Raw genomic sequence first — 11,188 nt, forward strand, 5'->3', positions numbered from 1 at the left:
AGAAGACCCCAAGAGTGAAGAGTTATAAAACCTGATCCAGTCGGCAGTTCCAGCTGTGTAATTGATATCCATTATTTCCCATTGACTGCTCTGCAGGACTTCACTTTCTGTAGCATCAACAGATTCTGCCTCTGAGCTGCTGGGGCTTGGCAGAGAGCAAAGTCGATAGCAAACCCAGAGAGAATCCCAGGAGGCAGCTGAGTTGGTTTTCCTCAATTTCTTCCCATAAATACACACCTTTATCCTAATTTATGCTGTTTCTCAGCTCACTCCATTTTCACAGGGCAGCACAATCTGCTGTGGCTTTGCTGAAGCAGAGGCTGGGTGCTAGTTTGGTTTCCCCAATGACACAATTTCTCCGTATCTGCTTCATTTTGTGGCAATTTTATATGTTTTACTGAAATAGGGTTATTATAGCAATGAATGTACTGAAAAAAAACAGGCACAAAAAGGCTGTGCCCACAGATGCAGGGTGCTGGCTGTCCTGGGGACTGACCTCTGCTCCTGGGTGCTGCAGAATCCCTGAGGAGGCTGAACACAAGGAAGGGGCTCACCCCAACCTCCTGCCCCTGTCCCTGCACAGGACAGCATTAGGCAAACCCATCATTTCTCCCTCTTATTACTCAGAGCTTTTCTATGCCATTGACCTCCTGCCCCTTTCTCCTGCAAATCATTTGCTTTTCCAGATTCTTCAGTATTAACTTGTACCATTTTCTTTCCTTTTTTTTCTTTTTTTTTTTTTTTCCTCTCCTTATCTCACCTCAGGAAGAAGAGGGATTACCTCATTTCCACCTCCTCTGAAATAAATCCTCATTATGGATTTGCACCTGGGGAGGAAGAAGCTGATTTCCACTCCCAGCCGGTTCTGAGCAGATATTTGAAGGTAATTGTGCAGCCCAGTCATCTCACTTGTCCAATAACCATAAAGAGCACTTTTATTAGCACCGGGCTTGGGGCTGGGACTATTGAGAAGATATTTATGGGGAAGATATTATTTCAGAAAACTAGAACGTGGACATCAAATATATGTTTTATGCTGAGGTGGAGCAAAGGGAAGGACCTGACATCCAACAAATGTCTGAGTGCTGGTGGGGGGCTCATCCCTGGGCTGGGGTGGCTGCACTGTGGTGCCTCCTCACAGTACTCACTGGATTGCCTCAGATTTGCCAAAAACCATCATGTGAGGGGGCTGAACCCAGCAGGGCTGAGCAGGTTTTCCCTCATGCTCCAGTTGTGAAAACTCTGATGTGGGCTAGCAGACATTATTGGTGTTTTTATTGAGGATCTTGTGCTCTGAGTTCTGCCTCCCTGAACACGAGGCTGAAATGCTGGTGTGATGAGGCCCTTTTGTCTTGGCTAATTGCTGCAAGATGAAATATGGGCCAGAATAAAATGTGGTCGTCTGCTGAACAGCTGCTGTGCCCGGCTGCCAGGCCCTTTGCTGCAGCCCAGGACATACTGACTGTGGCAGCTTTTGGATGCTCTAGCTCAGGGCAGAACTGTGCAGTGATTTCTCGGGGCTTCGACAGGCCCAGTTCTGAGCTTCTCCCACAGAGCCAGCAGTGATGGACTGGACAAAAATAGCCACGAGAACTTTCCAGAGGAGCAATGGCTTGGCCCAGTGCTGCAGGTTTACACTGAGGTGCACCCAGACAAGCAGAGGTGTGAGACAGACGTCCCCAGCTCTGCAGCTCTGGGGCACTGGGACTCGTGGTGCCTCTGTGTCTGTGCCCTGTGCTGCTCTGCTGCAGCTTTGGAGGTGGCAGGGACCCCTCGGGCACCAGCTCAGCATCCAGCTGCTGGTGAAATTTTGATGAAAAGTCCTTACTTATTGATGAAGAATAACATCTCCATTGCACAGCTCATCTCGTGGGGAGCACAGTCATTTAGTGCTTGGTGCTTCAGGGCTGTGGTGGGCTGACACACCACGAGCTTCCCCCCCAGCCTCTGGTCCCACTGGTGGAAGAGGACGGGAGGATTTGTTTGTGCAGGTCCTGGTCCCAGTGAAATGGAGAAAATGTAAGTCAGACTAAAGTGCCAAAACCAAATACAGCAGAGGAGCCTTCCAGAGGCTTCCAGGGAGCATCCAGAGGTGCTTGCAGAGGAGCCTGGAAGCACACAGCAGCCTGGAGCCCCAGGAAGCACAGGGAAGAGCACTCTGTGGTCGGTGCCCTCACTCCAGAGCTCCTTGGCTCCATCCAGCCCGTGTGTGCCTGGGGCTGTGCTTCAGCCCTGAGCCACTGCCTCGGGTAAGTCCGTGGGCTATCTCACAGCAGCCAGGAAAGGTAACAGAGAGAAGCAGTTATCTTTGGTGTCTTTAATTCTCTTGACTTTTTTTAGAGGTCCAGAAATGGAAAACCAGTCGAAAAGCACTGCAGCTGTGTCCCAGAGCCTGTACCACGGTGATGGCACTGGGGATGTGGCCTCGGGCTCTTCAAAGCCTCTGCAGCTGCCTCTGGACCTGAACTGTTGTGACTTCATGTTGTCCAAGGTCTGTATAACTTCAGCATTTTCTGATAGCCCGTGCATAACAAGAGCACTAGAAAGCTGTAGAGGTGGATGTTTCAAAGTTAAACTGATTCCCAGTCATGGTTTCCTTCCCCCAGAGCAGTTTTAGTTGTAAAGAAGATGATAGATTAAGTTATGTTTGACTGACAGATTTAAACTGGGCTGCTTCTGCAGCCTCCACATCCATGCTCTAAATTGGAGGCTTGGGATTAGAGCCACTAAATTACTTAGTTTATTGAAAAAATAAAATATCAGGAACAGATGAAGAGAGAGAAATGCAAATTGAATGAGTGTTAAAAAATGATTAAGGTAAGGTAGCAAATGAAATAGAATGGCACTAAAACTGGATGGCACGTAAGAAATTCTCTCCAAGTGGCAGCACTGGGGAGCTGGGCTCTCAAAGCCTGGAGCTGTGGAGCTCAAGACAGGTGAGCTTGACATTGCCAAGAGCTGCTCTCTGCACCCACCTGCCCAGTGCCCTCTGCCCGTGGGGGTGGGAGAGGGATGGAGAAAGGGCAGGTCACGGATGGAGCTGACCCTCCGAGGGTTTACAGGGGGGTTGTTACTGGCCCCAGTCTTGCCTGCAAGTGTGGAACTTCCCACAGCTCCCCCAAATCCCAGCAGAGGTGGATTTCTGTCTGCTGGCTTGGGATAATTTCTTGTAACCTCTCTGAGTCTTTGCACATTTGCTGTCTCCTCTCAGTAATTACATACAAGACCATGGAGAGAGATCAAATCCTGCCATCTCCCTTGGATCCTGGAAACAGCCTCTTAAGGCACCCTCGAGCCTCGTTAAAGGAAACAAATCAAAGTGCTGCACCAGAGGATTGCAGGTAAAGCTGTGCTCCTGAGGACCTGCCTTTTCTAGATAGCCCCATGTATGGGGAGTGAAACATTTCCAGGAGATTTGATTCCATCTGGGGCCTGGGGAAATTCCGCAGCTCCACCAACAATCCATCACCACTCGCTCGGGGAGGAGCGATAAATCCATCATCATCTTCTTCTGGAGCAGCTGTGGGGATGGCAGGAGGAGCAGCAGTGCAGGCTGCCTTCCCTGCACGTGGAGAAGAGCCAAAATCGGGTCAAGGGAGCAGCTTTCAGCCTCTCCTTCCCCTCCTGCCGTGCTGCTCCCCCAGCAGCTCTGCTCCCTGTGCCTGTGCAGCTGTGCTGGCTGGCAGCAATTACTGCTGGTTTCTTCACAGCCTTTGCTTTGGACTCCTCATGATGGTGGCTGTTACACCCCTAGGGCAGCAGTGAGTGTCCACTCAGGTGCTGTTGGTGTGTCCATGCTGTTGGCTGTCCATGCAGCCTGGCCCAGGGAATGTCACTGTTCTCAAAACCAAAATGCCTTCAGGGGCTTGTGCTCTCTCCCAGGGCGATGCTGCCCAGAGAGACAACCTCCTCCTTCCTCCTCCTGCTCCTCCTCCTCCTCCCTGCAGGGCTGGCTCCTGGGATCACTCACACCCGGGAGGGACTGGATCTCTGCAAAGTGCCAGGTGGCATCCACGGGGAAGAGGCAGATGTTGCTGGATGACAGGATGGAGATCCAGCCTCTGGACTTGGTTGTAAGTGGTTTAATGACATCACAGCACAAAGGGGAGAGTTTGGAAAAATGGTGTAAGAGAACATATTCTCTCACGTTAAATCAGCACCCTGGGCCCTGTCGCCATTGGCAGCCTGAGGGATATTTTGCAGAGGTGCTAAAACACATTGTAAATTAGGAAAACAAGAGAGAAACCAAACCAAAACACCATATTGTGTAAGACCACTTCTCTTGATACCAGCAAAGCTTTTCAGAACAAACCACCCCGTTCATGTTTACCTTTGTTTGGGGTTTTTTGTTTGAAGAAATTATTTCTGTTTTTCAATAAAAATTGCTGTTGCCATTGATGTCCCCTTTGCAGCCTTGCCTCGCTGCCTGCAGAGGTCAGCAGTGCTGGAGTCCCTGAGGGATGTGGACAGCCCTGCTCCTTCCCAGGCCAGGAAAAGAAGAGAAACACTTCATGATCCTTAAACTTGTTAAATTTAAAACTTGAAAAGGCACCTTCATGCTTTCAATCATTTTTACTGCTTCTAATGCAACTGGTCTAAGCTTTCCTAGAAGACCCAGAGGGAAACCAGGAAAGATCAGATGTGACATTCTGGACTTGGCGTGTGAAAAGCAACTGGGGAAAAAATAGAATAAAGTAAAGTACAGAAAGACTTGTGGCTGCACTTGATATGCTGAGAGGAGAGTAAAGAGGCACAAAATCACGTGCAGGTCAGTTTTATACAAAACATCAAAGAGGGGTGGGAGCGACTGCTCCCGAGCATGGGGAGCACTGGGGAGCAGCAGCTGGGAGGGATTTCAGAGCGTGGCCACCCAGGGAGCCCAGCGGGGACATCCCAGTGTCCTCAGCAGGAGTGAGAAACCTGAGCAGTGCCAGGGAGCAGCCCTGATCCCTGATCCCTGATCCCTGGATCCCTGCTCAGCTGTTCCTGCTGTGGGAGCCCCCAGGATGGAGCCTGGGTGGGTGGGAGCCGCAGGGTGCAGGGAAGGAAAAGGCCACCCAAATCCCAGACAGAGTGGTGACCCCCCTGCAGGTCCCTGGCCTCTGCTCTGCCTTTGATGGCCACCTCCTGCTGAGAGCTCCTTAATGGACAAGGGCTGAGGCAAATTGTAAAATTAAAAGAAACAGGGTGAGGACACAATTAAAAGCGGTGTCTCTGAACTGGAACTGCTTTGCCGTGAATTGAACGTGCCTAAACCTGGTCATGGTTGAGCAGAGCCATTCCACTCAGCTCTGGATTAACTCATCAGCAGAGTGCCCAGAATCTGATTTAATTTGAAAGACTACAAAATTATATTTCTCTGCTGATTTTCCAGGTGGCAGGATTAGACGCAGAGCTTTTAGTTTTCCGCTACTTCCTTTTAACCTAATTTGACAGAAATGGCTCTCGGTACAAGGCAGAATTTGCTGGGTGCTACATCAGGGATAAAGGGAACATGGGAAAAACGGCACGGCGCAGTTGGGGGAGATTGTTTCCCTCTCTCTGGAACACGCTGGGTTTGACAAACTACAGAGGCTGAGTTTTCTGGAAGAGCATAAACCAGGGAGACTCGCAGCTCTCGTGGAACGTTTGCCGCTCCGCCAGAGCAGCCCCTCTTCCCGGGGAGAACGAGGAACACCAAGAGTTGGGGCAGGACTTGGCACATCAGGTGTGTGCTGGCCCTCGTGAGGACACAGGGAGGGATTTTGGTGTGGCTGGCACAGGCGTGGCCACGGGCACGGCGGCTGCAGGGGAAGGAAGGGTGGTGGCCAGGGACAGTGTGGCCACAGGGCCGCCCTGCGGGAACGGGAGCTGCCCTTCCTCCCGGCTCTGCTGATTAAGGAGCTCCTTTTCTTGGCAGTTAGAGCTGGAATTAAAGTATTGCTGGGAGAGAGAGACCCAGGGGCAGGCGAACAGCTTGTTCCCAGCTGGCTCAGCACTTTCCTGTTTGCAATTCCACCTACCAGAGCTCAAAAAAGGCTCCCTGAAGGCGGCCGGGTGCCGGGCTGGCAGCTCTGGGAGCCCCCAATACCTGGCATGCCCCAGTGCCCCCCAGCCCCTCAGCTGCACCAGCACTTGGGGCATCTCTGCTCCTCCTGCTGGGAAGGCAGTGGGGCTCCTGGAACAAATCCAGCCAGAGCAGTGTTGGAGCAGAGGTGGAGGCAGGAGAAGGGTGTGCCCAGGCTGGCTTGGAAGCTGTTTTTTGGCTGCTGATGTTGCCGGGTGCTTGTGGGGATCCTGGAGGCTTCCAGGGCTTTGTCCCCTCTTCTAAGGAAGGAAGGGGATTTTCAATCTGACCTCCAAACTGCAGGAGCTGGGGAAGGGTCTGCCCTGGAGGGGCACCAGCTGGATGGTTTAAAGGCCAAGCTACTTGACTGCTCTTGTTTTCCTTCTCTCATGTCCTGCACTCCTCTGACTGCTGGAGTGATGAGGCTCCTCTTTGCCCTGGTAGAAGGGACAGACCCTGGTTAATGACCTCCCTGCATGACTCCCACTGCTCTTCTCCTGGTCCTTTTGCCAGGCTCCAGTGGAATGGTTTGCCTGGGAAATGGTCTGTGACTTCGCAGGCAGTGTGCTTGTGAGAGGCAGGTTCCTAATGACTCCTCAAACTGAGATTTTATCCCTGTAAATGCAACTAGGTCCCAGTGTCCCTGATTAGCTTCTTGTGACGAATTCCATCTGCCTGCCTGGGAACAACAAGGAGCTAAAAAACCTGAGCACCAGCCATGCAGCCGGCTGCTCCCATGCTGGGCTTTGTCATCACAGGAAATCACTTAAAAAACAGGAAACTCTTCCTTGTTCCACTCCATTTCTTGGGACAATTTGCCTGAAATGTCACCTTCACAGATGAAGGAATGGGATTTATCACAATCAAGGCTCTGACACGTCCCTTTAAGTGAATCGAGGATGTCTTTAATTCTGAATCTGCACAGGGTTTTGTTGGTGCAGTGTGAGTCCCTTGCATTTTATAACACTCACAAACATGCACGTTTTTGGGCAGTGCTGGTGTGGTTTTCTGCTCTGGGCAGCGTGGGCTGCCAAGGCCGATGGAGCACATTGATGGCACGTGGCTCACTGTTGGAATGCTCCAGGCATTCCTCAGGAATGCAGGGGGACAACCCTTGTGCTGGGCTATTGAGTGACTGAGCAGTTTCTTACATATTTTGAGGTATTTTGTGTATTGTGACTGTAACACAATACACAAAACGTCCCACCTGCGTCACTGCCCTGTCAGTCACTGCATTTCTGGGGAGCATTTTTGGGCTGTTACGTGGGACAAAGAGGAGCCAAATCTGTGACAGGGGTTCTGTGACAGGGGGTCTGTGACAGGAGTTCTGTGACAGGGGTCTGTGACAGGGGTCTGTGACAGGGGTTCTGTGACAAGGGGTCTGTGACAGGGGTTCTGTGACAGGGTTCTGTGACAGGGTTCTGTGACAGGGGTTCTGTGACAGGGGTCTGTGACAGGGTTCTGTGACAGGGGTTCTGTGACACATGAGTTCTGTGACAGGGTTCTGTGACGGGTTCTGTGACAGGGGTCTGTGACAGGGTTCTGTGACAGAGTTCTGTGACAGGGTTCTGTGACAGGGTTCTGTGACAGGGGTTCTGTGACACACAAGTTCTGTGACATAGGTTCTGTGACATGGGTTCTGTGACACACAGGTTTTGCTCTGTCCTCAGCCACTGGAGTTGCTTCAGCAAAGGGGGATTCTGGCGTGAAACACCCCACAAAAATGTGTTGCATTTGCTGTTGCCATAGCACACGGAGGAAACCTGGAACATGGGGTGAGTCACTGGGGTGAAGCATTTATCCCAAACCCCCTGTCCTGGAAACCTTTTGGCAGGGATGGACTTTACAGACCCGATAGGTCGTGGTGGGAGTTACTGGGACCAGTCAGGGAGTGTCTGTCCAGGCTGGTCACGCCCTCCTCACTGTGCTCAGACCCCCAGCCCCAGTCCTGGGGACAGATGTGCAGCTGTGATGCAGTCCTGGGGACAGATGTGCAGCTGTGATGCAGTCCTGGGGACAGATGTGCAGCTGTGATGCACAACTGTCACCCGGCCCCACTGAGCCCGTGTGCAAATCCAGGGGGAAATGGTAATTACTTTTCAAAGCAAGATTTGTCCCTAAATCCATGTTTAGGTCTCAAGGGAAGGCCAGATCCCCATGAAGTGATCTAGCAGAAGCTGTTCCCTCTGGGGGCTGGTTGTGGGACCTTTCCATGATCCAAGTTTGCTGCAGGGGACTTGGACACCAACATAACACACTATCCACCTGCAAATCGTTTCCTGTTTTAAAAACCTCTCATAAAGGGGGAAAGATTGAATTTGCTGGCTGGTTTGGTTGTGTTTGCAGCAGCTTGGGAAATAATTGAAAGAGAAAATGAGTGCAGTGTGAGCGTGGAGGTCCCACAGGGCTCGAGCCACAGAGGAGCCACCAGGGGTGGGTTTAAAGCTCCTGCCCAATCCTCCTGCTTTACTAAATAAAGAAAACATTATATAAATGGTGTTGAAATGTGGAATTGCTGGCTAGATGCTGCTGTGGTCTGCAGGTCTCAGCACTTGGCTGATGTTTAACCTGAAATCCTGCTCAGGAGAATGGGATTTGCTGTCTGAGGGGTGTGTGAGGGTAAGGCCAGGCCAGGCCAGACTCAGTTGTGTTTTCCTCAGTTGAAGATAATTTGGGGTTGCTTGGTCAAAGCTCAGTCAGCAGCAGAGTAAGGGCATTACTTTCCAAGAAGGCTTGTTTGGTCGGTGGAAGTAAGATGTTTCTGAGAAGTGCCTGCAACCACTCGAGGTTAAACTAAGAACTGGCATAAAGTGTCAAGGGGCAGCATTTAGGACTCAATACCTGAACTAGCCAAACCCTGAAGAAATAAGTACAAAATGGAATTCTTTTATTAGCTTTCCCCTGGCACTGAAACCTGCAGACTGTGGGGGAAGAGATCACACTGCAAGTGTAATTCCAATAGGATGGGACTTTGGGGAATCAGACTGTGTTTGAGCCCACCCTGGAGAAGGACCCAAACATGTTGACTGTGCTACAGATTGCAGAGAATAGTGTTGCAACAGAGGTTAACATAATTAGAGAACTTGGAGCAGCATTTGATCTAAAATTAGGGAGGTGAGCCCCGGGCTCTGTCCTTGGCAGGTCTGTGATGCAATCCAGCTGCTAAAATATATTGGGACACTGCTTCAAGTGCCAGTACAGATTGAATCTTAATATCCTACAAATTATTCAAAATTAAAGGGTCTCAAAGTCACAGCAAAGCTGAATTTCACTCTGTATCAGCGACCCCAGGTCGTTGCTGGGTTTGGTGCCAAACTCACCCGGGTTCTGTGAGGGGACTGAACTCTGCTCTGCCCTGTGGTGGGGCAGGCGTGTGTGGCTCTGGGCATCAGCTACTGGCAAAGAGCAAGAACTGCCCCCCTAAAGCCAGGAGGATCCTCCTCATCCCCCACCACCAGGGACTGGCTCAGGCTGGAGGTGGAGGAAGGTGGAGGAAGGTCGATGGAGGTGGAGGAAGGTGGATGGAGGTGGAGGGAGGTGGATGGAGGTGGAGGGAGGTGGAGGAAGGTTTCCCCTCCATGCTGCCAGGAGTTAATGGGGCTCTTCATTTCCCTCAATTACTGGGCACCCACCTGAGAAGCTGTAAAGAGTGGAACAGTAAATCTTACAGTCAAATATTAAATTATACCTAATTTATTTACTTATGGCGAACTGTAAGCCCTGCAATCAGGCGTGGAAGGGTTTGTGTCACGAGCTCTCCTGGGAGCCAGGGGATGTGCCTGGCAGGGCAGCACAGGGAGGGTTTGCTGAGGGGGGCACAGGCAGGGACTGATTGCTGCAAACCCGGGGTCTCCCAGCTGCAGAGACCCTCGGGCAGGCAGAGGGCAGCTTGTCCTCTGCCTCCTCCGTGCTGCTGAGCTTTGCTGCCTCAGGCTCACACCAAGGCGTGGGGAGGAAGGACCTTCTCCCCTCAGCCCTCCAAAGCCACCCCCACGCTCGTGTCTGCCTAAAAATCAGAGGCACTGACTGTCCCCATCAGTGACCAGTGGCCAGTGAGCCCAGCTGTCACCTCTGAGAGGTGTTTGCTGCAGGTGGGGCCTCTCGGAAGCAGAATAACCTTTCAACTCCCCTGACCCCTCTGTGCCCCTGGCCTCTCCTGCACCCCCTGGCCCCTCCTGCACCCCCTGGCCCCTCCTGCACCCCCTGGCCCCTCCTGCACCCCCTGGCCCCTCCTGCACCCCCTGGCCCCTCCTGCACCCCCTTGCCTCTCCTGCACCCCCTGGCCCCGCCTGCAACCCCTGGCCCCTCCTGCACCCCCTGGCCCCTCCTGCACCCCCTGGCCCCTCCTGCACCCCCTGGCCCCTCCTGCACCCCCTGGCCTCTCCTGCACCCCCTGGCCCCTCCTGCACCCCCTTGCCCGTGCTGCTCTGTGCTGGCTCCTGGCTCTGCAGTGCAGCTGCTGTGTGCTGTGGAGCTTCTTCACTCCACTGCTCTTCCCCACCACACTCGTGGGTTTGCAGGGGGTGTCATCTGGCTGGATGTGTGACAGGTAGAAATTGCTATAAGGGAAAATATAGGGGGAAAATAAATGTGAGAGGCTTATCTTTAATGGCCAGGGTATAAATGTGTGTCAGTTCTTGCAGGCAGAGGAAAACATCTGTGAAGATTGTCCCAGTTTGAGTGTTAATTGCTCAGGTGGCTCTTGGGTTTGTCTGCAGTGACTGGGGCTGTTGGTTCAGGGTAGCACAAGGCTTTTCTTTCTCTCTGACTTGAAATATCTAACCTCAGAAGGCAGAAAATGTTTTAGTCATTTCTCAAAAAAAAAAAAAAAAAAGGCAAAAAAAAAAGGCAAAAAAAAAGCTATTTTATTTTCTGGCCCAAAAAAACCCTATTTTATTTTCTGGCCAAGTAGCCAGGTAAAACCAGGTCCTTGACTTTGATAAATTGTTCCCCACCCTCATAATGCATTTTTGCATACTTTTATTGCAGCTAAAACACTCAGTCTTTGGGAAGAGGTTTATTGTTTGAATCAGGATGAAACTGTCGTGTTTGGCAGCACTTTCTGCAGAATATATTCAAGGCTCTTTTACTTCTGTACAAAATCCTTCGAGTCGTCTGGAATTTTTCCATGGGCTGCACTCT

General features: G+C 51.6%; 1 long non-coding RNA gene across 4 annotated transcripts; it reads left to right on the forward strand.

The window, feature by feature from the left end:
* Nucleotides 1–768: 768 nt before the first annotated feature.
* LOC114000192 lies at nt 769–4,708 on the forward strand. Of its 4 annotated transcripts, none has more exons than XR_005565353.1 (3): nt 769–2,491; nt 3,212–4,073; nt 4,413–4,708. It is a non-coding gene; the product is annotated as an uncharacterized LOC114000192 (long non-coding RNA). The 4 variants fall into 4 exon arrangements; XR_005565354.1 differs by having other exon boundaries at nt 3,212–3,341; nt 3,948–4,708; XR_005565352.1 differs by having other exon boundaries at nt 769–883; nt 2,341–2,491; nt 3,212–4,708.
* The last annotated feature ends 6,480 nt before the right edge of the window (nt 4,709–11,188 follow it).

The sequence above is a fragment of the Pipra filicauda genome, unplaced genomic scaffold (genome assembly GCF_003945595.2).
Source record: "Pipra filicauda isolate LSUMZ 115617 unplaced genomic scaffold, ASM394559v2 scaffold462_size518177_pilon, whole genome shotgun sequence".
Lineage (NCBI taxonomy): Eukaryota > Metazoa > Chordata > Aves > Passeriformes > Pipridae > Pipra > Pipra filicauda.